This window comes from Halichoerus grypus, chromosome 7 (genome assembly GCF_964656455.1).
Source record: "Halichoerus grypus chromosome 7, mHalGry1.hap1.1, whole genome shotgun sequence".
Classification (NCBI taxonomy): domain Eukaryota; kingdom Metazoa; phylum Chordata; class Mammalia; order Carnivora; family Phocidae; genus Halichoerus; species Halichoerus grypus.
Genome location: NC_135718.1, coordinates 93,667,234 through 93,693,020, shown reverse-complemented (window position 1 = coordinate 93,693,020; position 25,787 = coordinate 93,667,234). Strand labels below are relative to the sequence as shown.

Sequence of the window (25,787 nt, the reverse complement as noted above, 5' to 3'; positions counted from 1 at the left end):
TCTGGTAAGAACCAACTCATCCTGATTCTTGAGCTTCCATATAAAATGGTCCACTGTAGTGAGTATCTGGTTATGGCTAGGAAAAACAAAGACAGATATTTTAATATATTTTTGTCCCCTTTGTGATGAACAAAATCAAGGAGGTCTGGCTTTCTCCGGTGCCCCAGGTCATGAGACTTGATCCAGTGACACCTTCCCAATGGGAGCTGTTCTCGCTGGGATGAGCTAAGTATAGTCAGGTTCTCAGATGGAGCTTGAAGGCAGAGAAACTCACAGCTAATAGAAACAGAAAACAGCAGGTGAATCCCACACTGTTGGCAAAGAGCAACTGGAATCAGTGGTGCGACATCCTGAGAAACTGAACCTTGCACCTCCTTCCACCTGGGCAAAATGTTGAACGTCCTCCTTGGCAATATCTGAACAGCTCATGCAATTTTGTCAATAGAGAAAAATCTGCAATCAATTTTTTTCCTAGTTTATTTTTCTCTTCCTATTTTTCTGTTAGCTGTTTAAGTGAATTCATTGTATGATAGGGATGACCAGAGTTCCTTGATGAAAATATGAAAAACACTTTTCATCATAACTCTGAATGATGGCAGGGGCTCTCAAAATCTGAAATTATTCATAGCCTTACAGATAGCTGCTCACACTCGCTGCCTGAAAGGTATTCTTTTGTGCTGCAAAAATAATAAATCATTTTGTTTTAACCCCTTTTTGTGATCATAGTATCTCAGAGTTGGAAGGAGTCGTAGACAAATACTGGCCACATGTTGGCCCAGCAACTGGTGCCGGCATCAGAGGAAGCCTTTCTGGTTTGCACAAAAAGGAGAATCTAGGGACAATGTAGTGATTTTTTTCCCCAATAAACGAAATGATCATATTTGCAGGACTGTTCTTTATTTTGTGATTTTGTAGCTACCCATTTTCTTCATGTGAAGATAACACTTTAAAAAATGTCACGATCATGATAGTTAATTTTTTTTAAATAAGCCAATTGCTTTTTTTTAAAAGATTTTATTTATTTATTTGACACAGAGAGAGACAACGAGAGAGGGAACACAAGCAGGGGGAGTGGGAGAGGGAGAAGCAGGCGTCCCGCCAAGCAGGGAGCCCGATGCGGGGCTCGATCCCAGGACCCTGGGATCATGACCTCAGCCGAAGGCAGTCGCCTAACCAACTGAGCCATCCAGGCACCCCGATAGTTAATTTTTAAAAAGATTTTATTTACTTATTTGTCAGAGAGAGAGGGAACATGCACAAACAGGGGGAACAGGAGGCAGAGGGAGAATCAGGCTTCCCACTGAGCAGGAAGCCTGGCGCAGGGTTCGATCCCAGGACCCCGGGATCATGATCTGAGCCGAAGGCAGAGACGCTTAACCAACTGAGCCACCCAGGTGTCCTGATAGTTAATTTTTTTTAACTTGGGAGGAAAGGCTGGTGACCCTACACTGGGAAGGTCCAAACCTCCACCCAGTAATTGAATTCCCTCCTCAGTTCTTCTGTGGTAACTTCAGTTAGCCTTTGCTAAATCACTGCCAGAAACAGGGGAAGGTACCGTCTCCCAGGGAACATGCATCTGAAGAGGATGTCCCCCAGAATGTTCTCTAAAACCTCATAGAACTCTCTTCATTGAGTGTGTACCTCTCTGGAAATCCCCCTCATGGTCCCATGCTATACTTGATGCCTGGGAGGAGATAACTAATCAGAAAATGTGTATAGAGCTGTTTCATTTTTTGGTGAGATACTTTAAGATATATTCTAGTTTATTTTAATGAGGCCCTCTACAGTATGTGCATTGTAAAGAATATTGTTAAGACGAAAAGAGCCTTGCTAAACCAAATTACTTCCAGCCCCTACTAATGATTTCTTAGCTTTAATTCATCCAATGGAATGAGACCCCAGAAGGAGAAAATTGAAGCATATTTTGAATTGATTATAATAGTGTTAACTTGCACTTGGGGAAAATGGGTTGACAAATTTAGAGTGGCCGTCCTCTGAACCATGATCCTTCATCCTGACAGTTTGTGCATCTTATAGTCACTGTGTCACATTATTATCACAATTTCTAACTGTATTTTCCAGTTTGCAAAGCTGGTTCACATCCTAGTTGGACTTAAACCTTATGATGATCCCGTGATAGTCAGGAGAGGTCTTCTACCTTTCTTTTAAAGGAGGTAAACCAGAGCTCAAAAACAGTAAGTTGCTTGCATAAGCCCAAGTAACAGGGCCAGGGTTTAATCCTGGGTATCCTGACTCCAGATCCATAGGTCTCCCACCAAACCAGGAAAACTTCCATCCGGGTATAAGGATTAATACTTCTCCTCTTACCTTCGAGTTTGCTGACATCTGATGTTAAATCCACTAAGAGAACATCAAAGAATACATGATCAATGGTGAATCTCTGGTAAACAGACTTTTAGATCAATTTGTTCTATCTAAATAGAGTCAAACAAGCAATAAGATCAGCCTTCTACTGTTCTGTGTACACATGAGTGCTCGGTAAATATTGTTGACAGACCGCTGTGACAAAGTGAGCACACAAAACGTAAACGATACCTCGAGAGTCATGATACTTCTCACTGGGTGCAAACCCAAAGGCATTTCAGCAACAAAATCTGGAGAGATATATATTTGGTGCAAAGATTTTTCTCCCAAGTCAGCTTATGATTTTGAGTGACCAACCCCCAAATAAGCTTTTCTCTCATATTTTTTCTTTCACAAGACAGACCAGTTCAGAATAGTAATAGCAATTAGTATTCTGTAAGCAGCAAACCCATCTTCAGCTGCAATGGCAGGGTCCAAAGAGCCTAAGCCAGAATCTATATGACAGGAGCTCAGTTCTTTTTATTTATTTATTCTAAACACATGTGGTCTCTGTAACTCATGGCTGGGGATTGTGATTATAAGGGCAGGATGACAATTTTTGCAAAGGAAAATGGTTATTTGCTTAGCTCAAGTTGAAGGCTGCCAAACAGACTACTATGAAATACAGAATTAGCTTATACTTTTACCTGCTGGGTCCAGCAAGTCAGCTACATTCTACAGTTTCTCAAGGACAAGGGAGAATTCGTGCTGGCTTCATATCAAGAAGCTAACTCCAAACAGACAAGAGAAACAAAAGCAAGAACAGGACCAATAGATAAAAGAGCCCTTGTTAGGACTAAAGCGGTTGCTACAAATAGGACAGCGGAAGGAGGGTTGGGAGGGGGAAGAGTAAAGCAAGGTCAAAGAAGGATGATATCAATAGAATATCTCCAAATAGCACAGAATGCAGCAAGAAGTAGCAGCAGATGTCAGTCCAGCCCAATGTCAACCCCCGTGGAGCTATGTAGAAAGACTTGGAAAGAAACAGCATCACTGCAGTTGGTATTAGGAGTAAAGAGAGAGCAGATGATACCTTTTTCCCCATGAATTGAAAGCCACGACTTGCCACTGGCCACAGCCTCCTCTCCTTTCGGACTGGTCCCATTCAAGCTTTTAGGTTTTTTTTTTTTTTTTCTCTCTATTTCAGATCTTTACTCCCCTCCTTTCCTTTTGATTTCCTTTCTTCTTCCAGGCTCTTGCTGCCAATTCTAACTCTGATCCTCACCCCACTGGCTGTTTCTTGCCTATGCCACCAGGTACTCTGGTTCCAGATGCTTACTCTGGCTTCAGCAACGTTTCAGGAGTGATGATGCATAACCAGGAGAATGGATTTACTGCAGCACTCAGAAAATTCCCATCGTGATTTTAGACATTACTGGCATGGATTGACTTTCATAACTGTGGAGGAAAGCCAAAAATGTATAAAGGAAGTCTGTTTTCAGAGTTCATATTCCTTAATTTTAGTGAATGGATGTGGGTGTTTTGAAAACTTAGTTTCTTAAGAACTGCCTAAATTTCATAATTATTTCATTTTCATCCGCTCACAGATGGCTTTGCCCTGGGTGTAAAAATTGAAGAGCCAATATAAAATGATGCTACCTTTACTCTGGCAGTTAAATTTTAAATTTCAAACATTGGTCTTCAGAACCTTGGAGAGCATCAAACTCAGCCCTCCATTTCCCTCACTGGAGCCAGCTCAAGTGTAGGCTGATTTCTTCTGTAAAAATGTGAAATGAGAAATAATGGGATAAGTTGACAGTGGAACTAGATTTTGTAAAAGAAACGCCTTCCACAATAACCTATTTTTATAGTTTAAGTTGCTGTTGTATAGTGTTGCATAGCTCTTAACAGGTGGATTTGGAGTCAGTAAGACTTGGATTCAAAGCCAGGGTCTGCCAATTCCTAGTTATGTAACCTTCAGCAATCTCCCCAGGCTTTAGCTCTTCTCTTCCATAAAATAGAGCTACAAATAGTAGCTACTTTGCAGGGTTGTTCTGATGGTTATGTGAGCTAATCCATGTAAAACCTTTAGCACATAACAAGCACTCATTGCTGTCTGCATGCTTTCAAATGGGTTGTTTCTGACCTAGTTGACAACAGTGACCAGTACTGAGGATTTGGGGCTCTTTGGGGGGGGCATTCTCTTTCAGGGAAAGGACAGTAAGGAAGTAAGAAAGCAACCGACTTGCAGCCTTGTCAGTTTCAGCTTTCCATTCTGGAATAGAGGCTCCAGTTCCATGCATTCACTACTCAGAACTTTCAGTTGAGTAGGGTTTACCTGTTTGCCCATTTCAATAATGTTATCAGCTATGGATACTATTTTCTTGCCTTTCTTTGTGCGCCTCCCAGAGACAATTGGATCATACATCCATTTGTTCATTTCATATACCTTTATTGAACATCTAGGTCGTGTCGGTACTGTGCTAAATGCTTGAGATATGGTGATGAGCAAAAGGAAATGATCTTTTCTGTCTTCGGGGGAAATTTCTTACAATGGGAATCTTGATACAAGTTAGAGCTCACCTCTCACTGTTGAAGTTAAAGGGGCCAGACTCCTTCTTTCTCAGTCTTCTTTGCAGCTGGGGCCCATGCACAGTCTAGACCTGCACTCGGTTGGTTAAACTCACCCGCCCTAGACCTCTGATCAGGATCTGGTGATCCAAAAATGCAGGTAGAGTGAAAGATTCTTTCTGGTGGCAGTCGTGGTCGCCACAACACCCCGTTTCTGGGGCTCCAGGAATGATGGTGCTGGCATCAATGTCTGGTGCCTGGTGCTGGCACTCTTGGGGTTGTGACTCGTTACTGTGACAGGTGTCTAACAAGACTGACCACATAGTGGAATCAGCCAGACTAGTGCAGTGGCATGATTTGGGCTGTGGTTCTGCCTTCATAGCCTCTCTTTGCTCCTGGCCATTTTTCTGCGGATGTTAACATAGCCATCCTGGAAATTCTATGAACCGTCAATGATCCTTTTAATAATTTCTTCCTTCTTGCTAAAACCAGCTGGTCCATTTCCATCTTTGCAGCAAAGAATCTTGACTGCCTCAACAGAGACTCAAATCCCAGATCCATACTTGAAAGCTGGGTGACCTTGTGCAAGTGACGTATTCTTTCTAAACCCCAAGCTGCTTCTTTATAAAATGGAAACTACAGCAGGTGAAAGAATATACATAAAGTGCTTATTATATCATATCTAGGACATAGTAGATGTATAATATATGTTACCTCATATATAATATATGAACATATTTGATAATAATAAATGAGGACATGAGAAAGGTGGCAAAACTTGTGAGTGAAGCTCTTGGCTGTAACATATGCTCCTCAAACATGAAAGAAATGGACCAAATTTATTTTAAATTATTTTGAGAATAATTTCAATGAGTCATTGGGACTATGTCTCAATGACTATGAGAATATGATTGAACTGAAGGAGACAGGCAAGATTTAAGTCAGTCAACTTCAATTTCTTTCAGCATCAGAGCATTAAATAAGATTTCCAGATGCCTACATTTTTAAAAACACTCAAATAGAGAATATATCAGCATGATTGAATTTTAAATTTTACCTTGATAGTTAAGCAACACATAGATACAGAGAGAAAATCCTTAGGTATAAGGGCCCTCAGATACACCATTACAGGTTCTGAGAAGTTATTACAAGCCTTTGCAACTAGCAGGTATGGTCCTAAACACTCAAAATTCATATTTACCTCCCTTGCTTGTGAATGCCTCCATTTATGACCCTCAAACCTTTCCTCAAAGAATGCAGTGCCCAACTTTGGATCCTTACTATTCCAGTGGCTGCTGCAGTCGTCTTTCTCATCATACTTGTGCCTTTATTATTAAGAACTTGTGTCACGTCCAATAGCTAATGGGACCAATATGCTTTTTAAAGCTCAAGGTCAAAATCAGCTTGGACCAGTAAATTTTAGTTTTTTGGAATATTTCTTCATGGGAACCATGACACAGAGATAGAAATAGAGATAGAATTAGGATGATAATCTTCCACTTGAAACCAGATTCTTCAATACTCTTTTTAAAAAATTCAAAATGTCAGTGCAAATTTATTGCTTTATGGTTTGACATGGCTAGTGTTTGTTCTATATTATTGGAGACTATAATGTGTATGGCAGTCATAAATTGTGCATAAGTATTCATTATCTAAGTAGTTCTGCTAAACCATTTTGTGGTTTTATAAAGGCCTTGACTTTAGACAAAATAACTGAAGTAAGTGTTCATCACCCTGAAACACCCAGAAAGACTGCATTCTTCGTGGGTACCCACTAGTCTTTGTTCCTTTATCCTCCTTCCCATAACTAGCCACCAAACCAAAAGAACTTAACTAGAAAAAGCCCTAATATATATAAGCAAACTCAGAGCATGAAGATTTACACAGCTACAGGAACGGGTGGCTTAGACTGAAAGTCCTAGCTTATTGTCATGTGAAGGTATTTCTAATAGGAAAGATAATTTATATTTTAGGACAAGGAGATGGAATGTGGAGCAGTATTAACAAACCAACATTAAGGAATGGAATGGCAAGTGATTAAAAAAAAAAGAAAGTTAAGGATAGATTTACATAAATTATGAAGCGTTGCTAAGAAATAAATTCTTGGGGAAAAGAGTTTTCAACTTAATTAAGAAGCTGGTTTTGTGGGCTTTGGTCAATAAGAAACTCCCTTCTAAAGTCAACATCTGGTTTGGATTCTTTTTTTAAAAAATGCTACTCTCGTGAAAACAAACAAGCAAACAAAACAGAGGCTGCAGGTCAAAATTGTGTAGGAATAATTGTGGTGGGGCTTAGAGATTTTACCTTTGAGCACCAGCAAATTATTTGGTACTTAACTGAGCAGAATGTCATAGTGATTCACATTTTAGCATAGTTTGGGGTTAGATTGTAATTTAATTTCTTATCTCTATGTGAAGTTTTAATTTTTATTAAAATTACTAATGGAAAATCACCTACGATGAAGGACTTATGTCTGTATACTAACTTCAGCAGTTGGGTCTCATTATCTTGAAATTCTAAAAAAAAAAAAAAAAAAGAGGCAAGTTTTCAAAGGATGAGGCAATTGGTTTGAAATATCACTTTTCCTGTTTCATTAATGTTGTCATGTCATTTAAAAATCTCACAGCTGGATAAGAATGCAGCTACACTTTCATTTCCCACCTCCAATACATGTTTAGATTCCTATTTTCCTTTTGTGCTATCTCTTGATCTTTTTCTATTCTTTTTAGTTTGAAATTTCTTTTATTTAATAGCTGTCTCTTTTACTCCAGAACTCATTTTTTCCTTTATTCCCATTATTTGACATTTTTTGGAAGTATGGTTTGAAAATACCCTCTTCCTTTAGACAAATTACTTTCCTTAAACATAAAAACTTCTTCAAGGTGGTGATCTGTCAAAATAGTACGCAGGAAGTAAAAGCACCGAGGCTGTTATTTATCAATGGGAACTGCGTGTCGACTGGTGTAGAAAGATTTGAAAATTATCCCTAAAGAACAGTGGGAGTCTACGCGGAATACAGATATGAGTCCATGTCAGCATGATTACTGGGGAAAGGATTCATTCAAATACAATGCTGGCAAAAAAGAAAAAAAATTTTAGAGCATCAAGAAATACTTGGTAAATTTTTGTTTGCAACAGCCAGTTACCGTGTAGTGTGTGGATTTAAAAAATCTTATTATGTTTGACATTAAATATCAAAACTGAGACAAAACAGGAGCTCTGTCAGGTTCCTTGCAACTCTAAGTGCTCGCTTTTCAAAGAGGACTTGCTATCGTGGCAAATAGAAATGATGCTATAGGGAGGGTCTGCTTTGTGTTGAGTACTCTTGGTCTGTTTTGCCACTTGGCTCTCACAACCCGTAAGTAGATATTATCATCCTTGTGTATAGCTAAGGACACTGAGGCCCAGAGACCTTGAAGAATTGCCAACATGCAAACTGGGGAAGGAAATGAACAGGGACTTGAATGCAAGACCACCTCCCTCCAAAATTTATACTCTTTCTGGCCTGCATTTATTTGAATAAATTGACCCTGCATTTATGTTAGTTTGCCTAAAGGTATTCTTATCTGTATGCTGTCTTCTCTTCTGGGGTTTGAATTGAATTCCAGCTTTATGTTTGTGTCATCAGGGGAACTAATTTGTCAGACTGCCCTTAGGTCATCCCCACCATGGTGTCATGGGGAGAAAGTGAACACTCAGTGGGGAAAAGTGATTGAGCACTCCCCATGCAGTGGGGCTGGGCTGAAGGATGAACGTGCACTATTTTAATTAATCTGCAAAATAGCAACATGCTAATTAGTTGCTTAAGCATTTATTCATGCAATTTATTTTTATTGATCTGCTATGTGGTTCATATCCAGGCTCTGGGGACACAGCAGTGAGCAGGACTGACAAGATTGCTGCCCTCATGGAGTTCACATTCTAGAGGAGAGACAGGAAATAAGCAAGATACACAAAAGCACATTTACAGTTGTGAAATATACTGTCAATAATGTTTCAACTGAGGCCTGAAGGATAAGGAACTGAAAACCATGTAAGGATCTGGAGATGAAAACGGAGGCAATCGTGAGTACAAACGGAATGCACACCTGAAGTGTTCAGAGACAGAGAGAAGTTGTATGAGGTTGAGTGTAGTGATGAGGAGAGCAGGATGCAGGGATGAATGAACAGGCAGGTGTCATTTATAGAGCTTGATAATGGGAACTGAGAGTAAGAGGGGAATGAAGAAGGACTCCTAGGGTTTAGTGTAAACAGATGAGTGGATGGAAAAGCCATCTATGGAGTTGTGGGTGACTAAGAGGAGCAACAAGTTTGGGAAGGAAAATCAAGAGCTCTGTTTTGGACATATTAACTTTGAGATATTTATTATATGCTCAACTAGAGATGACAGGAGGCAGTTGGCTCTGAGTCTGCAGCATGGGAGAGGGGTTTGATAGTAACTATAGTTTAAAAAAGACAAGTCTATTATGTAGTAATACGTGTGTTTATCTGTTAATGTATTACAAGATCTAGCGGTGGGTCTAATAACGACTGTAATTTTGAGTCGTGATGAAGCAGAAATGCTATTTGGAGATGTCTGCAAAACTGTAGTGTAATATCAAAACATCTCTGATTTTGGGGCGCCTGGGTGGCTCAGGTGGTTAAATATCTGCCTTTGGCTCAAGTCATGATCCCAGGGTCCTGGGATCAAGCCCTGCATCAGGCTCCTTGTTCTGAGGGGAGTCTGCTTCTCCCTCTCCCTCTGCCCCTCCCCCTGCTTGTGCTCTCTCTCTCTCTCTTTCTCTGTTAAATAAATAAATAAAATCTTTTAAAAATCTGTGATTTCTGTTGCTGATAAAGATAAAAAGTCTTGCTAATACAACTGTGGCTTGTTCCATTAATGAAAATAGAGATGGAATGTTTTTTCCCATCTAAGGTCACAAAACTGAATTTTCTCCATGGACTCCTTGTGGGTCTTCTGGACACTTCTTCCATTAAAACCAAGGAGTTGGCAAAGATGAGTACTGATGAAATCTGGTTTGTGGATTTGGTGGCTTCTATTTTCTGAGGAAGGCAAGGTGATCAGCTGAGAGTGGGGAGGTAGGAAAGGGGTAAAAAGTTACAGGGAATAAAATACTAAGCTCTGATGGAGGAGGCAAACTTTTAGGGAAGAGCAGGAGGCTGGCTGGGCTGTATAGTGCTGCCATTATTAAGCACGTGGGCTCAAAAGGCAGTCTTCTGTAGTTTGAATCCAACCTCTGACACTTTCCTACTGTGTGACCTTGAGGTGTGACCTCACCTCATCTGTGTGCCTCATTTCCTCATCTCCAAAATCAGGATATTAATTGTACCTACTACACAGTGTTGGAGTCAGAATCAGAACAGTTAATACAAATAAAAAGGTTAAATTATGCCTGAGATAAATTAGGTGCTCAACAAATGCTAATCTTTATTTTTAATACTAGGGTTATAGCAGCGGTTATGGAAATGAATGCATGGATTCAGAAGATACTTGTGAGGTAGACTTGCCAAATCTTGGAGATTAATCTGAGAGTGATGGAGAGAGAGGAGTCAAGACTGACTTGTGTGTTTGAGTAACCTGGTAGATGGCAGTGCCATTTTCTGTCAAGGAGAAGAATGGAAGAGCAGGTCTGTGGTAGAGGATGGGGAAGAAGAAGAAAAAAATAATCATTTTGCCCAGTGAGTGGCCATATGAATAGACCATGGACTCTGGACCCAGAATGATAAAGCTACTAAACCTGGGGTTTGCTCGACCCCTATGTTCATAGTCACGGCTTGGACGTTGGTTTTAATGGATTGGTTGGAAGCATACTCTTTTTGTCGTTTCTATTTCTAGTCCATCTTTGTTCACCTTAGATATGAGAAGCTGACCACTGATTTCTAAAGACCAACAGTTCTCCAATGCCAAGTATTGTTCACCAACAATCCCTCATCGAATTGTCCCTTCTTTTCATAATCCTTTATGTTTCTCTCTTATCATCCCCTTATGCGTTAATTTATCCATTTCTAAAGATAATTAAAGGCAATTCTCCATATAAATAATGGAGACTAAATAGGAGCAGAAAGCATGTCTGTTTAATTCACTGCTCTTTTCCCTATGTCTAGCAAGTAGTTTTGTATATATAAGAGGCATCCATAAATAGGGTTCCAAAAAAAAAAAAGATTAAGAAGTAAAAATCAGGTAGAATGGGAAGAAACTATATACTAAGATTCTAAGGCAAGAGTCCAGGATTATTCTTACACTTAAAAAAAAAATTGGCATCCTTTTTCAAGTGAAATACCACCTGGCAACTCAATGTATTTTATATATTAAGGGATCTTAAGTACGTAAAACAGAATATTAATTTAGAACATGTGCTTTTTCAACTCTCAAATATTAAGAAGTAATTTTATTCAAACTTTTTAGACGAATTTTTAACATTGGTGTGTACTAGTCAGGGTTCTCCAGAGAACAGAACCAATAAGATATATATAGATATTTATATAATGTATATATTTATATTATATATATATGTTTATATATGTATATATAAAAGGAGATTTTATTATGAGGAATTGGCTCACGATTATGGGGGCTGAGAAGTCCCACCATCTGCTGTGTGCAAGCTGGAGACCTGGGAAAGCCAGTGGTGAAATCCAGTCTGAGTCTGAAGGCTTGAAAACTGGGTTCCAATGGCGTAAATCTCAGCCTGAGGGTGGACGATGAGATGGCTCGGCTCAAGCAGGGCGAGGCAGAAAAATGGGGCAAATCCTTTCCTATGCCTTTTATTCTCCTTGGGCCCTCAGGGGCTTGAATGGTGCCCACTCCCCTTGGGGAGGACAGTCTACTTTTTGAGTCTACCGATTCAAATGCTAATCTCACCCAGAACTACTCCCATAGACACACCCAGAATTCATGTTTAATCTGGGTATCCCACAGCCAGTCAAGTTGACCCATAAAATTAACTATCTCACAGTGTCATCATTAAAAAAGCTGCCTTGGGAGTTATTGACAACATTTTTTTGGGGGGGGAGAATATTATCTTTTCATGTAATTTATTTGGGAGATAGCAGCTTTCAAATCCATGTATGATGCAGTCACTGAATTTTATCTCAAGACACAAATATCATTTACACAAGACCAGAGAGTTGTCTTAAAACCTTTTGTTCTGTAGATGTATGTAATGGGTTGAATTGTGTCCTCCAAGAAGACATGTTGAGGTCCTAACCGCTGGGGCCTCAAATGTGAACTTATTTGAAAATAGGATCCTCAAAGGTAGATGTATTTAGTTAGGATGAGGTCATACTGGAAGAGGATGGGCCTCTAATCTGATACCCAGCAAGAAGAGCAGAGACAGACAGGGAAAGATGGCCATGTGCTGATTCAGGCAGAGATCAGAAAGAGGCACCCACAAGCCAAGGAATGCCAAGGATTGCCAGCAAGCACCAGGCGCTAGGAAAGACAAGGAAGGATTTTCCCCTACAGGTTTCAGGAGGAGCCTGTGCCTTCCCGACACCTTAATTTTAGATTTCCAGCTTCCAGAATTGTGAGACAGGAAATTTCTGTTGTTTTAAGCTACTCCATTTCTTGTGCATTGTTACGACAGTCCTAGCAAACAAAGACAGTATATATTTGTGATCTTTACTACATAATGACTTATTTTAGTGCTTTTTAAAAAATGATCTTTATGTAATAAGTCCTGGAGACCTAATACACATTACAGTGATTATAGACAATAAAACTGTATTATAAACACTACACTTGCTAAGTGACTAGATCTTAATTGTTCTCCAAACTGGAAAAAATGATAATTATGTGACCCTGTAGAGATAATAGCCAACGCTACAATAGCAACCATATTGCAAAATATAAACGCATCAGATGCCATATGTTGTACACCTTAAACTTACACATAATGTTGTAGGTCAAATATGTATCAATTTTAAAAATTTGCTCATATCTCTTGGTAGGAGACCCCCCCCCCAATCGTAAGGTCATAGGTCCAGAAATAGCCACTTCAATCTGTGATAAATTTCTTTGCCAAGCATTGGCAGTTAAATTCCCTGCTGAGAGCCTAAGACCTGTGTCTGTCCTCCATGTTGCTGATTGAAGGACATTCTTATGCTCCCATACCAGACACCAGTGTGACAAGAATCCCATTGGGTGTTCTTGCCCAGGTGGAGGGCTGTCCCAGCTTTGACTCGGAGGCTGCTCTCACTGTACCATTATGGGGAGAGAAAGAGAAGTGTATTTTTCCCTTGAAAGTAAATGCCTTGTTTTTCTTTATTACTCATATAATTCTTTTTCAGTTGAAGATAAAGTAGAAGATACAGAAAAACATAAAGAAGAAAGTAAAACAATCATTGAACAGTAACATTTTGTATGCCCTTCCAGACATATTTCTATAGACTTTTTTTTCTAAAAAAGGTACTGTGAGCATACGTACTCTTTTAAAATGTGCTTTTTTCCCTGTTATCCACATATGGTGAGTAGTTTCCTTTGCATGGATTGCTGTAACTTACTTAAGAAGTCCCCTATTGGTGAATGTCTAGATCTGTTTCCATTCTACTGGTGTTATTGACTCTTCTCTAGCCAAAGGAAGTAGAACTGCTGGGCCAAAAATGTACACATTTTAAGGTTTTTGGTAAGTGTTTCCCAATCATCTCTTAAAGGTTTGCTCCAACTGGCACTCCCACCCACTGGTGGGATATAAGATGGCAAACTACCTCATTCCATTTTGTTTTTATTGTTTAGACAAAGTAAAATTTGGTATCTCTTTGCTGTTTCCTTTCATTGCTTTAATCACTAATGACGGTGAAACTCCCCCCCTCCAAACTCCCCACTCCCTTCCCCCTACATAAATTCAGCCGTTTTCTGATTCATACATTCCAAACCTCAACAAATCTGCCTGGACTTTCTGGGTTTTGTTCACCACCTTGTTGTTTTCTGAATTATCGACATATTCCCAGGAACAGAGCATAGGATTTCAAGCATTTTCCAGAATACCAAGGAGATCACTTGTCACCAGTTAGGAAACCCCTGCAGACCACCCTCGTTTCAGCCATCCTACTGGAAATGTCTAGGGCACACCATTCTTGGTTTTACAGCTTGGTTTTTAAACCCCCTTCTCTGAGGCAGAGACTCGCTTTAACCCCTGTAATGGGGAAACGAGCTGGTGGAGGGTGGCTGTTCATTGAACCCAAGCCCTTCCAGAAGAAGCAAGGGAACTTTCTGGGGGCCAGGCTTTGCTGCTGACACACTGTGAACCACCGCCCACCTCTTCCCTGGGTCTTCTCCATTTGCCTGGCGTGTGACCTCCAAAGTGTCAGTTGAGACGGAAACATAGATGTTTTTCTTTCAGAGCGACTCCCAGGTTAGGTTATGGAAAAGTTCTGTGTCAGTGACAGGTGCAGCTTAATGGTGAAGAAGGTGCACTCTGGAAGCCCGGTTCCACGTGCGGCGCCCCAGGGCGTGTTTGTGCCTGCTTTCCTCCCCTGTAAAGCGCACCTACCTCACAGGGTTGTGCTGCCCATGAGATCACTCCCTCCCTGAGAGGCTCTCAGGACAGAGCCTGGAGCATTCAAAGTGCCGCCTTAACCAAGAGAACGGAAAAGGAGAGGGGAACAGAGGGCGGAGGGTTTAAAAAGTGGGGTGAACCCCAGGCAAGATAGAAGAACTGGTTTGAGGCAGAAGGCCAGCCTGCGGTCTTGCTTTTCCCCTTCCGCAGAAGCCCGGACGCAGGGATACGGGAGTCGCCGCCAGTCCGGTGTCCCCGCAGCGGGGCGGCGCCCACACGTGGAGGCACAGCAGAGAGCGGCCGGGCGGGGTCGAGGGGCCGGGGCCCGGGGGCTGGGGGCCGGGGCGGGGAGTGGGTCTGGGGAGTGGGGGCTGGGGCCGGGGGCCTGGGCTGGGAGCGGGGCTGGGGCTGGGGCCGGGACCAGGAGTTGGGGGCTGGGGGCCAGGGGTAGGGGCCCGGGTGTTGGGGGGAGCGGGCCTGGGGCCAGGGCCGGGGGCCGGGGTTCGGGGAGCCGGTGGGGGCGGGGAGCGGGAGCTGGGCCGGGGGGCCGGGGGGCCGGGGGGCCGGGGCGGGGAGCGGGCGCCCGGGCCCCACGCGGGGAGCCAGCCAGCGCTTTGTGCGACGCTGCTGAATGGAGCTGGTCTGTGTGCGCGCGGGCTTGCACGGATTAGTCGTGCTTTCCCATGAACTACAAAAGAACGCCCGAATCTGGGACATTTGTCATCAAGGGGCAGGCTGCTCAGGATGCAAGGTAACCGGAGCTTTTCCCGGACTGCTTCAGTCTTTTGGGACGTGGGGTCACTCTAATCCTTCCTGTTTATATTGTAAACGCGTATGCAGCGAGGCTTAAGCCCCGCAACGGTAAATAAGAATCGCGAGGCAGGCATTCCTAAACAGCTACGTCCTCTGGCTGCTTTCTGCATTTTGTTTGGAAGGGGCACTGTTCCCTCCCATTTATTCAGTCTGGTCACAGACAGCAGTGCGGCTGAGGCGCGACCAACTCGATTTAGCTCTTGGATAGTTTAATACTCTTGTTTACACACTTATTTCTGTTTTATTTCTTTTCTTTGTGCCACCACTCTGCCTTTCTGTTACTGTGAGGGTTTCAGAAGATGGTAGTAGGTAACTGTCCAAGCACATCTCATTTAACAGCTGATTCTCAGAAAATCACAACTGTATGATGATTTGTGGAAGCCAGGGGATAAATCTCAACGGTAGGACCCTCTACCAGCTACAATTCTCGCCCAAATGACACGTGTTTCTCTTTTATTCAAATGTGATCTATTTCAGTACCTGGAATCCCAAGTCTGCAGTTTTGTGCAATTACACGTCAGTGTTTGGTGAAGTTTAAATCTTGCCACCTCACTCTTGGTCAGGAGGTGGGGAAACGGTCCTGGTAGTGGAGCCTGAAGTCAGGGCTTCCAGAAGAAGGGATCTGCTGCTGAAGCTGAGAGCCCACCTGAAAGGGGGAGTGCTGAGGGTCTCAGCAGACACCCTTGAGTGCCCAAGGACCAGACCCCATCTTAAGCTCTCCATCTTCAAAGATAATGAGACATTTTTCCTGATTCTTTCCTTTATTGATTCATTCCACAAAGATGTACAGAATTACAATATTCCAAGCCTTGGGCTAAGACCACGAAGAGTAATATGGTGGAGATCCTGCTTTATTTATAATATAACATTATATAATAATAGGATATATTTCTATGTATGTATTGCTTGGGAGAAGAGTGGAGAATTGAGAGGATTAGCAAGGCTTCCAAGAGAAAGAGGTACTTGGGGAGGGTGTTAGCCATGGTTCCCCAATTTGGCCATTCTTTGGAATGACTTAGGGAGGTGACCAAAAGTCATATTTCCTGGCTTCATCCCCCACCTACTGAGTTGGGATTTGTGAGGCAGGGCAGGAAACCTGAATTCAACAGGTGGATGAGCTGACTGTGTGGCAGGCAGCTGAGCCCTTGGTCCCATTGAAAACAGAGGGACAGTGGGGGTGGAGGGACACAGATTGGGGCTAATAGAGCAGAGGTGACAAAGACCCGATGTGGTCGATGGTGAGTAGCTACCCCATTTGTTCCAAAAGCATATAGTTGGTATTTCTGCAACAACTATGTAAGAAGACTTTACCTCTAGAATTTATTTGTTCCTTTAGCTTGACATTTTTATTACACTAGTAGAAATCAGTGGGGGGAAACACATATTATATAGTACTTGATTTAGGGCTCCTCTCTCTCCAACCACACACACACACACACACACACACACACTCACTCACTGCTGGAATGCATCTAGTTAATATAATGAGAGAGACCTATTTTTCTGGAAATTGTGAAATATCTGAGGGCAAGTCTTAGGTAAAAAGTAAATTCTTAAAAAAAAAAAAAAAAACTAGGCTAGGGTGCCTGGGTGGCTCAGTCGGTTGGGCCTTGCCTTCAGCTCATGGCTCAGGTCATGATCCCAGGGCCCTGGCATCAAGCCTTGCATCACATCGGGCTCCCTGCTCAGTGGGGGGTCTGCTTCTCCCTCTCCCTCTGCCTCCCCTCCCTGCTTGTGTTCTCTCTCTCTCAAATAAATAAATAAATCTTAAAAAAAAAAACTAGACTAACACATGAATGTTTACTTTATAAGTAAAGGTCTTTATTTTGCAGATATGTTATAAATACATGTAGCCATAAAGGCTTTTTGTATAATCATCGGTGACAGAAAAAGCCTTCAAGGTGCTTGTGGGGAAAAGTTACTCTACAGGGCTGAATGGTAAGCAACTGACCCTTTCTATTTTATTTTATTTTATTTTTTAATTTAATTTTATTTTTTGAGAGAGAGAGTGTGCCAGTGAGGGGTGAGGGGCAGAAGGAGAGAATCTCAAGCAGACTCTGAACTAAGGGTGGAGCCCGACGTGGGGCTTGATCTCAGGACTCATGAGATCACAACCTGAGCCGAAACCAAGAGTCCAACACTCAACCAACTGCGCCATCCAGGTGTCCTGAATTTTCATAGATCAAAAATACCATCTTTTCATTTTCAGCATTAAAATTTCTAGATTTTTTCCATGTGAGTGATACAGAAAATGATCCAATCACCCTATTATTTCCTGTGATAGATCATCTCCTTTCAAGAAGCCAAGAGACATGCTTTTGCGTGTTTTTCCACAGGGTGTCTGGGAAGCTTAGTGGCCATTTGCTATCTGTGACGAGCAAGCAGGGATATATCTGTGCTTTTTCCATCTTTTATGCCAGAGTCTGTTGCTTTTGTTTTATTCTGCATGTGGCTATTTCAACTGAGCAGTTGTCTACTGAGAATATATTAAGTGCTCAGCGCTCTGTGAGGCGACAAGAAAATGCAACATTAGACTAGGTTCCTGCCAGCAAGGAACTTACACAATTTACCTGAAAAAGTGATGTGGACGTCGGAAACAAGCAGTGGAAGACTGAATAATAAAGTGCACGGGACCTGGTCAGTGGGACAGAAAGGAATAGTATAAAAAAGCATAACATGAGGAATGACGGTTGGGGCCGGACACCAGTGAAGCTGCCATTTGCTCAGCTGGAGAGCCCAGGAAGAGGGTACGAAGTCTGGGTGGGACCTGTTGCCTTCGGACACTTGGCTTCAAGAAGGCCTGAAGGAAGAAGGCAAGGGATGCTTGCTCAAAACAGCTGGCCCAGAATTACAGTTACCAAAAAGAGTGCGAATATCACAAAACTTGATAAAAGAAAATATTATCATCAATAGAAATTTGGGAGTAGAGATGGGAGGAGGTTAATTGCCTCACCTATCGAACCTTACTATCTAATATGCAACCTGTATGGAAAAGGTAAAGACACTCTAACTTCTTAAACATCAGATTTGCTTCTTTTTAAAATACTTAGATATTTTAGGAAAATAATATATCTTATGGCCGAGAAATACATGTCTAAAAATTCCATGATACTTTTCAGTTTCACTTCAAGGTATTTTTCCTGCTGATTAAAATCAAGCCACATTTGGGGCGCCTGGGTGGCTCAGTCGTTAAGCGTCTGCCTTCCGCTCAGGTTATAATCCCCGGGTCCTGGGATCGAGCCCCACATTGGGCTCCCTGCTCAGCGGGGGGTCTGCTTCTCCCTCTGCCTCTCTCTCCAGCTTGTGTTCCCTCTCTCAAATAAATAATTAAAATCTTAAAAAAAAAAAAAAAGAAAGAAAAGAAAATTCTTTAAAAAAAATAAAATAAAATCAAGCCACATTAAAGTGAATACTTTTAATTAATAAGAGAATACATAGCACGCTATCCTTATTAAATTATTTCTTTCTAAAGTTCTCTTTTCCCGGATCTGTCTCACGTGCAGAGTAACGTCTGCATTAATGCTCATCAGTGTTAACATTAGTTAGTTCTCGGCAGTGGGATTTGGGTGATTTGTTGCCTTTTTTTTCCCCCTTTGTACTTTTCTGTATTGCTCATTAAAAAAATGAGTGTATATCATTTTGATAAAATCAATGAGGTCATTATTTTTAGAAAATGAGTATCTGCCCAAAGGAGAGAGAAACTTCAGGAGAATGGCTATCCAAAAAGAGTCAAAGGAAACTAACTTTCCTAATGGCCAGTTTGCTGGTAAAAACTCCAAGCTCCTGTCTTTCCACCCCATTGTTATATATCATTATGCTAGATATTTATTTTCCAAGCATGGGGGAATAGACTTGATGGGGCTCTTGCAATGTCTGAGCCTGGTGATATTTTGAGTGGTCTAACAACCACAATTATTTGTTTACTCATTCTTCATTATTCTTGTACTCCGGGAGGAGGTCCCAGTCACTCCTGGGGTGAATCTTGATTGGTCCAAACCATTCCTAGTGGTTTCATTTCCCATTGCCAGTGGTTGGTGAAACATGAGCATCTGATACAATTCAGGCCAATTAGATGTGAAAGGAAGATTCTTGGGTAGGAATTTTCTGTGAAAAGGTTGGGAATGTCCTCATTTTCCTACCTCTTTGTGCTATTGCAGAAGGATAAAGTGCTTGGAGCTACAGTCCCCATCTTAAGACTCCGAGAGAGGACAAAGGCCACAACACTGGAAATAAGAGAACAGAAAGACAGCTTCTTCTTCTTTTTTTTTTTTTAAGATTTTATTTATTTATTTGATAGAGAGAGACACAGCAAGAGAGGGAACACAAGCAGGGGAGTGGGAGAGGGAGAAGCAGGCTTCCCACTGAGCAGGGAGCCCGATGTGGGCCTCGATCCCAGGACCCTGGGATCATAGCTTGAGCTGAAAGCAGATGCTTAACGACTGAGCCACCCAGGTGCCCCATGAAAGACAGCTTCTTGATGACATAGATTTGGTTGCTAATTAACCCTAGAACTGTTCCACTTATAGTCTTGTTATGTGAGATAATAAATGCTCTATACTTTAAGGTACATTTAGTTTGGTTCTCTGTTCTTGTAACTGAAAGCATCCTAGCAGGTACATATAACCGTGGGAAGCACTGTGACATGCGCATCAGTCTGGCAATAGGAGCAGAAAGAGTCTCATTGTTTTTTTCTTCAGTAAAAGCCCAGGCAGAATTAGAGAAAGGTTCTATGTTGCAAATGCATGGGTACCAGTTCAGGCCACGCCCACATACATGGAAGGCAGCCATTTCTTGAAATCTTACTCTGTGCTAAGTGCTTTATCTTCATAATCTGCAAAACAACTGTAAACCTACTTTACAGATAAAAAAAAATCTTGAAGCACAGGAGCAAGTTTCTGTCAAGATTTGAATCCTGGTCAAAGCTCTCTTTCAATAACTGTCATTAACTCCCAATTGTCAGATTGTTAATATTTTGGGGGAAGTGTGTTAACAAGTAATTACTGATAACCAAGCACCAAAATTAAAAAGAAATATACAGGGGCAGATTCAAAGCTGTCCCGACATAAAGCACTGTCATGATTCTGCATTCTAGTGTGGTCACTTTCTGTTGTGGGCGGGAAGATGGTGGCACTCTCGTCAGCCCCCAGGGAGTTGTGCCCATCCTACAGCCTACCTTATCTCTGTCATATCCCCTGGGATTCTAGCAATCCATTCCTGTGCCGGGGTATGTCTGTTACTCCAAAGGATCCTTGTAGGTAGGGTCTTTTTTTTTTTTTTTTTAGGATTTTATTTATTTATTTGAAAGGGAGAGAGAGAGAGAGGGTGCGAGCTGGGAGAGGAGCAGGGAGGGAGGAAGAGGGAGGGGAAAGAATCTCAAGTAGACTCCGCACTGGGCGAGAGCCTGATGTGAAGCTCCATCTCACGACCCTGAGATCATGGCCTGAGGCAAAACCAAGAGTCGGATGCTTGCCCGACTGAGCCCCCCACCCTTCTTAAGACCATCCCAGGCCAGGCCTTTCTCTGCTGTTGGTAGAGGTGTAGTTTTGCCCCCAGTGCAGCTCTTCTTCTCAGCTCTGTCAGCTCCAGAGAGCCTCTTATGTTGAGACTGTTTACTTGAGAAAAGCCAGACACCAGGTCTCGTTTCCCCTAAATCCAGAGGGCCAGTGTCACGCTGGTGGGGTGGGTTTCTTGAAGTCTCCTCTTGCTCAGGCTTAAAGTGAGGAAGAGGCCCTCTCTGCCCCTCCCACGAACCACAGAGATCACCAGTGACGACCAGTTAGAAAATACAGCCTTTCGCCCCTCTTTACCCCCCTTTATGCCTCCAGGTAGGTGATGCACTAATGCGGCGGAACCAGAGCCACGGCTTCCCAGTTCTTCCTGCCAAGGTTGGCAGATGCCCAGAGGCAAGGGTAGGTTGTCTCAATCATAGGACTACTGCCATTTTGGGCCAGATGATGCTTTGCTGTGAGGCCTATCCTGTATCATGGACTTCTCAGCAGTGTCCTGGCCTCTACTCATTACAGGTCGGTAGCATCACCCAAGCTGTGACCACCAAACATGTCTCCAGACATTGCTGAGAGTCTTCCGAGTCTTGTGCTGCTGTCAGCCCTCGGCCGGTCGGGGAGCCCCCACTTTGTCATTCTGCTGCCCATGGCTTCTGATGTAAGAAGGCGAGCCTAGAGCCTCGCCGGCAGCAGACCCCAAGAAGACAACCAAGAAACCACATCGGTAGGAAGCTAAGTCCTCTAGTTGTAATCCCGTGTCTCTCCTTTCTCTTGCCTCTCTAGAAAAGCCACATTTTTGTGTTGTAACCTGGCCCACATGGTAGCACAGGCATCGGGAGGAAATCGGAAGGGGCGACACGGGGGTCAGGAAGAGCACGAGTGCAGCTCCCCGCCCCCACCCTGCTCCAGCAAGACCAGCTTGGATCTCAGGGAGGCGCATCATCAGAGAGCCGCCCTCTGGGCTCCAAGATCCGGCTGCTCTTCCTGCAGGGAGACTCTCCCTTTGCTGCCAACCCACCCAGGCAGATCAGATCAGATTTCCTTCTTTCTTTTTCTTTTTCCTTTTATTAGGAGACCAACAGTTTTCTGATAGTGTCCTATTAGGATTGGACAAGCAATAAGAGCCCCAGAGTGTGGCAGTGGTACTGATTGAGTGTCCCCCCATCCTTAGGTTGGGGGGGGCTTGATCTGGAAACCCCATGTGGAGCAGGGGCCTCCCCCGGGGAGGGGCAGGAAGTGGCTGTCAGGGACTGGACCCTTCTTTCAAAGAAGATTGCTTTTTCCAACCAAGTGCATCTAATAGATGCTCACAGAAGGTCAATGATCAAGGAACACTCGTGGCCACGTGGGCTACAGTGGGGAGCCCCCACTCTGCCCTGTCTGTTGCCATGGAGGGAACCTATCTTGCTCTGATCCCAGAGACCAAAGCCACAGCTTCAACAAGCACACAGGCCTGCATTTTGTTTTTTTTTCTTAGTGAAATGGAAGATGAAGAAGGGTAAGGTTGCTCCAACGTGGGAGGCAAGAGGAAAGAAGGCTCGGCCCACCTAAGAGCCACTTGCTGCAAGAAGAAAAGTTATATGGCCCATAGCAGCATGGAAAACAGCAAGAAAATGCCTGGGAAGCCAGAAAGGAAAAAGATTCTGAATATCATATCCTATCTGGTGGGCAGCTGTTTTACATGGGCCGGTCTTGAGAAGGCCCCAGGAAACTGATAGTAGAGTGTTTGGAGAATGGGGAGGGGGCTGGGACTTGGCCTCTTGGGGGCGGACTGTGGTCCTCGCCTTTCCCAGCCGCCATTCGTCCACATCTTCCCCCCTGACTAGTATCAGGTGGAGATTCCTCCCAGAAGGGAACCATGCCTGGTTGAAGCCTGTTTTTGTTGTCGCTAGGGATTGGCCTACCGAAAGGCAAGAGATCCAGGTCTGCCAATGAGACCCAAGGGGAAATCTACACAGGCTGCCCTTCCTGAATAAAGAGAGAGCCCAGTCAGGCTAAAACTTTTGTCTCTGCCCTTTCTTCCTTGCTGCGATGCCAGGGCGCAAATCCGATACCTAGAGCTTTGTCGGCCAACTTTGGACCGTGAGTTGACAGATACTAAATGAAAAGCCTACACACAAAGGATGGAGGAACACAAGAATGGAGAGTTGGGGCCCTTTGAGCTGCCGAACTCCTGGATTGCCACCCAATCCCCCCAGACTCTCCTGGGGACGACAATAAACAATATTTACAGCTTAAGCCATGGCCAACTGTTTTTTCCTCTTGGTCTCATTCATGCAAAAGGATACACCAATAACTCTTTATGTTTCCTATTTCTTTAAATGAACTATTGAAGCAAGTTCTTAGGAAATGACTGACATTTTTTTTTAAACTTTTTTCCCCCCTTAAATCCCAAGAGCTAAGCAAAAGGTTATGGAAAAATGGAATTCTTTTACAAAAATAACACACTGCATACATATTTGCTTGATATTGTGAGAACCACTCAGGCTTAAAGAAACATTTTATAATGTCTGGTTTTGTTGATCTTGGACATGGTTATTTTACTCTCTGTCAAATGATGGATTCCCACTGAGAAGCAGGCCCTTACTTTCCACCCCCCCTTTTTTGTTCTGAGGATGCTAACAATCCCTTGTATGACCAATACAGAAAAGAATGCAGGAGACAAATGGGGGAATGCATTCAATCCACATAAGGATTTAATGAGTCAATCTAGATTACAAACCCCTCACTGGCAAGGTTGTATCTTAGCAGTGACTTGCTCTCACCTTCTCTATCGTTGTTTCCTTTCTCTCTGCCAACAGCAGTAGTCACAGAGTTTAGAGTGACTCGCTGTTTGTCGGGAGAAATTTAGCGGCCGGAGGTTTTGAGCTGTGGCTTTGTCCCAGCTAGATGTTTCCATGCAGTTTAGATTAATAAAACATGAAGGAATTTCCGGTATAATGCATGAGCTCTGCTTTGCTCTTTGATTGCATATTAATTATGTGCATACATCTTCCTTCTAAGAAAATAAGATCACACATCTCTAAGCTTTAACTTGTTATCCAGGTTCCAGTTGATTCTTCCTGTTTGTTTTGTATGTGTGTGTGTGTGTGTGTGTGTTTGTTTTAGGAGAAAATATGTAACAAAAAGAGAGAGAAACGCTTTGGTTTTGGCTGTTGCTAATAACAGAAAAGTCTTAGAGCAGCTCCGTCTCTCATCCGTCATCATGGGCAAGAGCCGTGCTAGCAACGCCTGGGACTCAAGGTCACTCTGCCTGGCTTTGTGGGGACAGATGGCCATTGCTCATCATGTTAGCAAGAAGTTTGATGCTGACTTCTGGACATCAGCTCCTCACTGTGTATATTAAGTGATAATTTAGCTTCAGGTGGCATCAGGCCTTGTGCTGTCTGATCTCCTGCCACCTTAACAGAAAATATTTGGACAACAGCAGTACCTTACTGTTCTGTATTCCCTGATGAGACAAAAGCAGGTTCATAATGCGACTAATAATGATCATAATAAACACTATTGCCTCTGATCATTTGGAGTTTGCTTCGCCAACTAGGTGTTCTGAATTTAGGATCCCAAGGGGTAATTCTGTAAGTTAGAGATGGGGGTTGGGGTGGGGAAAAGACACCCACCCCCCAAACCCTTGTGAAAATAATACAACAGAAGCAGGTGAGGGAGGGGAGAGTGGGGCAGGTTTGGGGGAGGCATCAAGAGCTGCAGCGTTATTTGGTGTCAGAATATTAACTTCCTTGCTGGTTGTGGCTTTATTGCCAAATGCTCTGCTTAAGTAGCTTAAAGTTCTCTGGAGCAGCTCTATCATGAATTCTCATCGAATTCCTATAAGTCACTGTCTCCAGAGGTAAATGGAAAAGCCAGACACATAACACAGGCAACTCTTCCTTAGGGGCTATTATTACTGGTCTTGGTTAGAGAGTTGTAGAATTTATTCATTTATTGTCCTTACCATGTTCCACAGCAGGAACATGGTAGTAGTATCTAGAATATATTTTGTCTAATAATAGAGAAAGTATAAAGATAGAATCAGGGCTAAGGAAAATATGGATAAGATTGGAAGACCATAATCCAGTACGGCATGGAGATCCACAGGTCGTAAAATCTTATATGGCCACCAAGACTTACTGACAAATTTGGGTCTGAGTTTCCCAGTTACCGGAGCAAAAAAGGAAATACAATACATCACAAAATAGTCTTGATTTTGGAATTCATGTTTTCATGGAAAAAAGCCTGCCACTTTAACAGGCAACAGGCAACAACCTTATCTAATAATGGGTACGATCTTTATGTGCTGGTTCTAGGGAAACATTTGCTCTCAGCTGTGTTGCAGAGGATCTACTCCATTTGCCTGCCAGGTGTTGTGAGCTGAAAAGTGTCCCCCCAAAATCCATGCATTGAGGTCCTAACCCCCAGTACCTCGGAATGTGACTATAACTGGGGATAGGGCCTTTAAAGAGGTAATTAAGTTAAAATGAGGTCATAGGGTGGGCCCAAAGCCAGTATCACTGTTGTCCTTATAAGAAGAAGAGGTGAGGTCACAGAGAGGTAAAGAGGGATGACCACGGGAAGACACAGGGAAAAGATGCCATCTAACATGCCGAAGAGAGAGGCCTGGAACAGGCCCTTCTTTCACGGCTTTTAGAAGGAACCAGCCCTGCTTGATCTTAGACGTCTAGCTTCCAGAACTAGGAGAAGGTAAAATTCTGTTGTTTAAGCAGCTCAGTCTCTGGTCCGTCGTTAGGCCAGCTCTAGCAAACTGATACTCCAGCCACCTGCAGAATCTCGCATGTTCCTTCTCCCTCTCCTGAAGGATCGCCACTGAGCTTTCCTGACTGATTTTCCCAGACACTCCCCCACACCGCATTGAAGAAGCAGGGGGTGGGCCTGAGAACCATGCCCGCCCTCCAGTGGGGTCACGACCTAGCAGCCAGGAAGCAGGCAGTTGGTGGTTTCCCAAGCTCAGCCCCCACGCTTAAAAAAGAAACGGGACTTGATTCCCGCCAGGCTGGGATATTAACCATAGAGCCAACATGATGTCTAGTCATTTGTTTCTAAGTTACAAGGAAATACCTGGGGGAAGCAACCTAAATTCAGG

The 25,787-nt window shown here is 43.0% G+C and overlaps 1 long non-coding RNA gene across 1 annotated transcript; it reads left to right on the top strand.

Moving 5' to 3' along the window:
• Window positions 1-14,987: 14,987 nt before the first annotated feature.
• On the top strand, window positions 14,988-22,744 carry LOC118555485 (uncharacterized). Its single transcript, XR_013449479.1, has 3 exons — window positions 14,988-15,123; window positions 21,209-21,413; window positions 22,167-22,744. It is a non-coding gene; the product is annotated as an uncharacterized LOC118555485 (long non-coding RNA).
• Window positions 22,745-25,787: the final 3,043 nt, after the last annotated feature.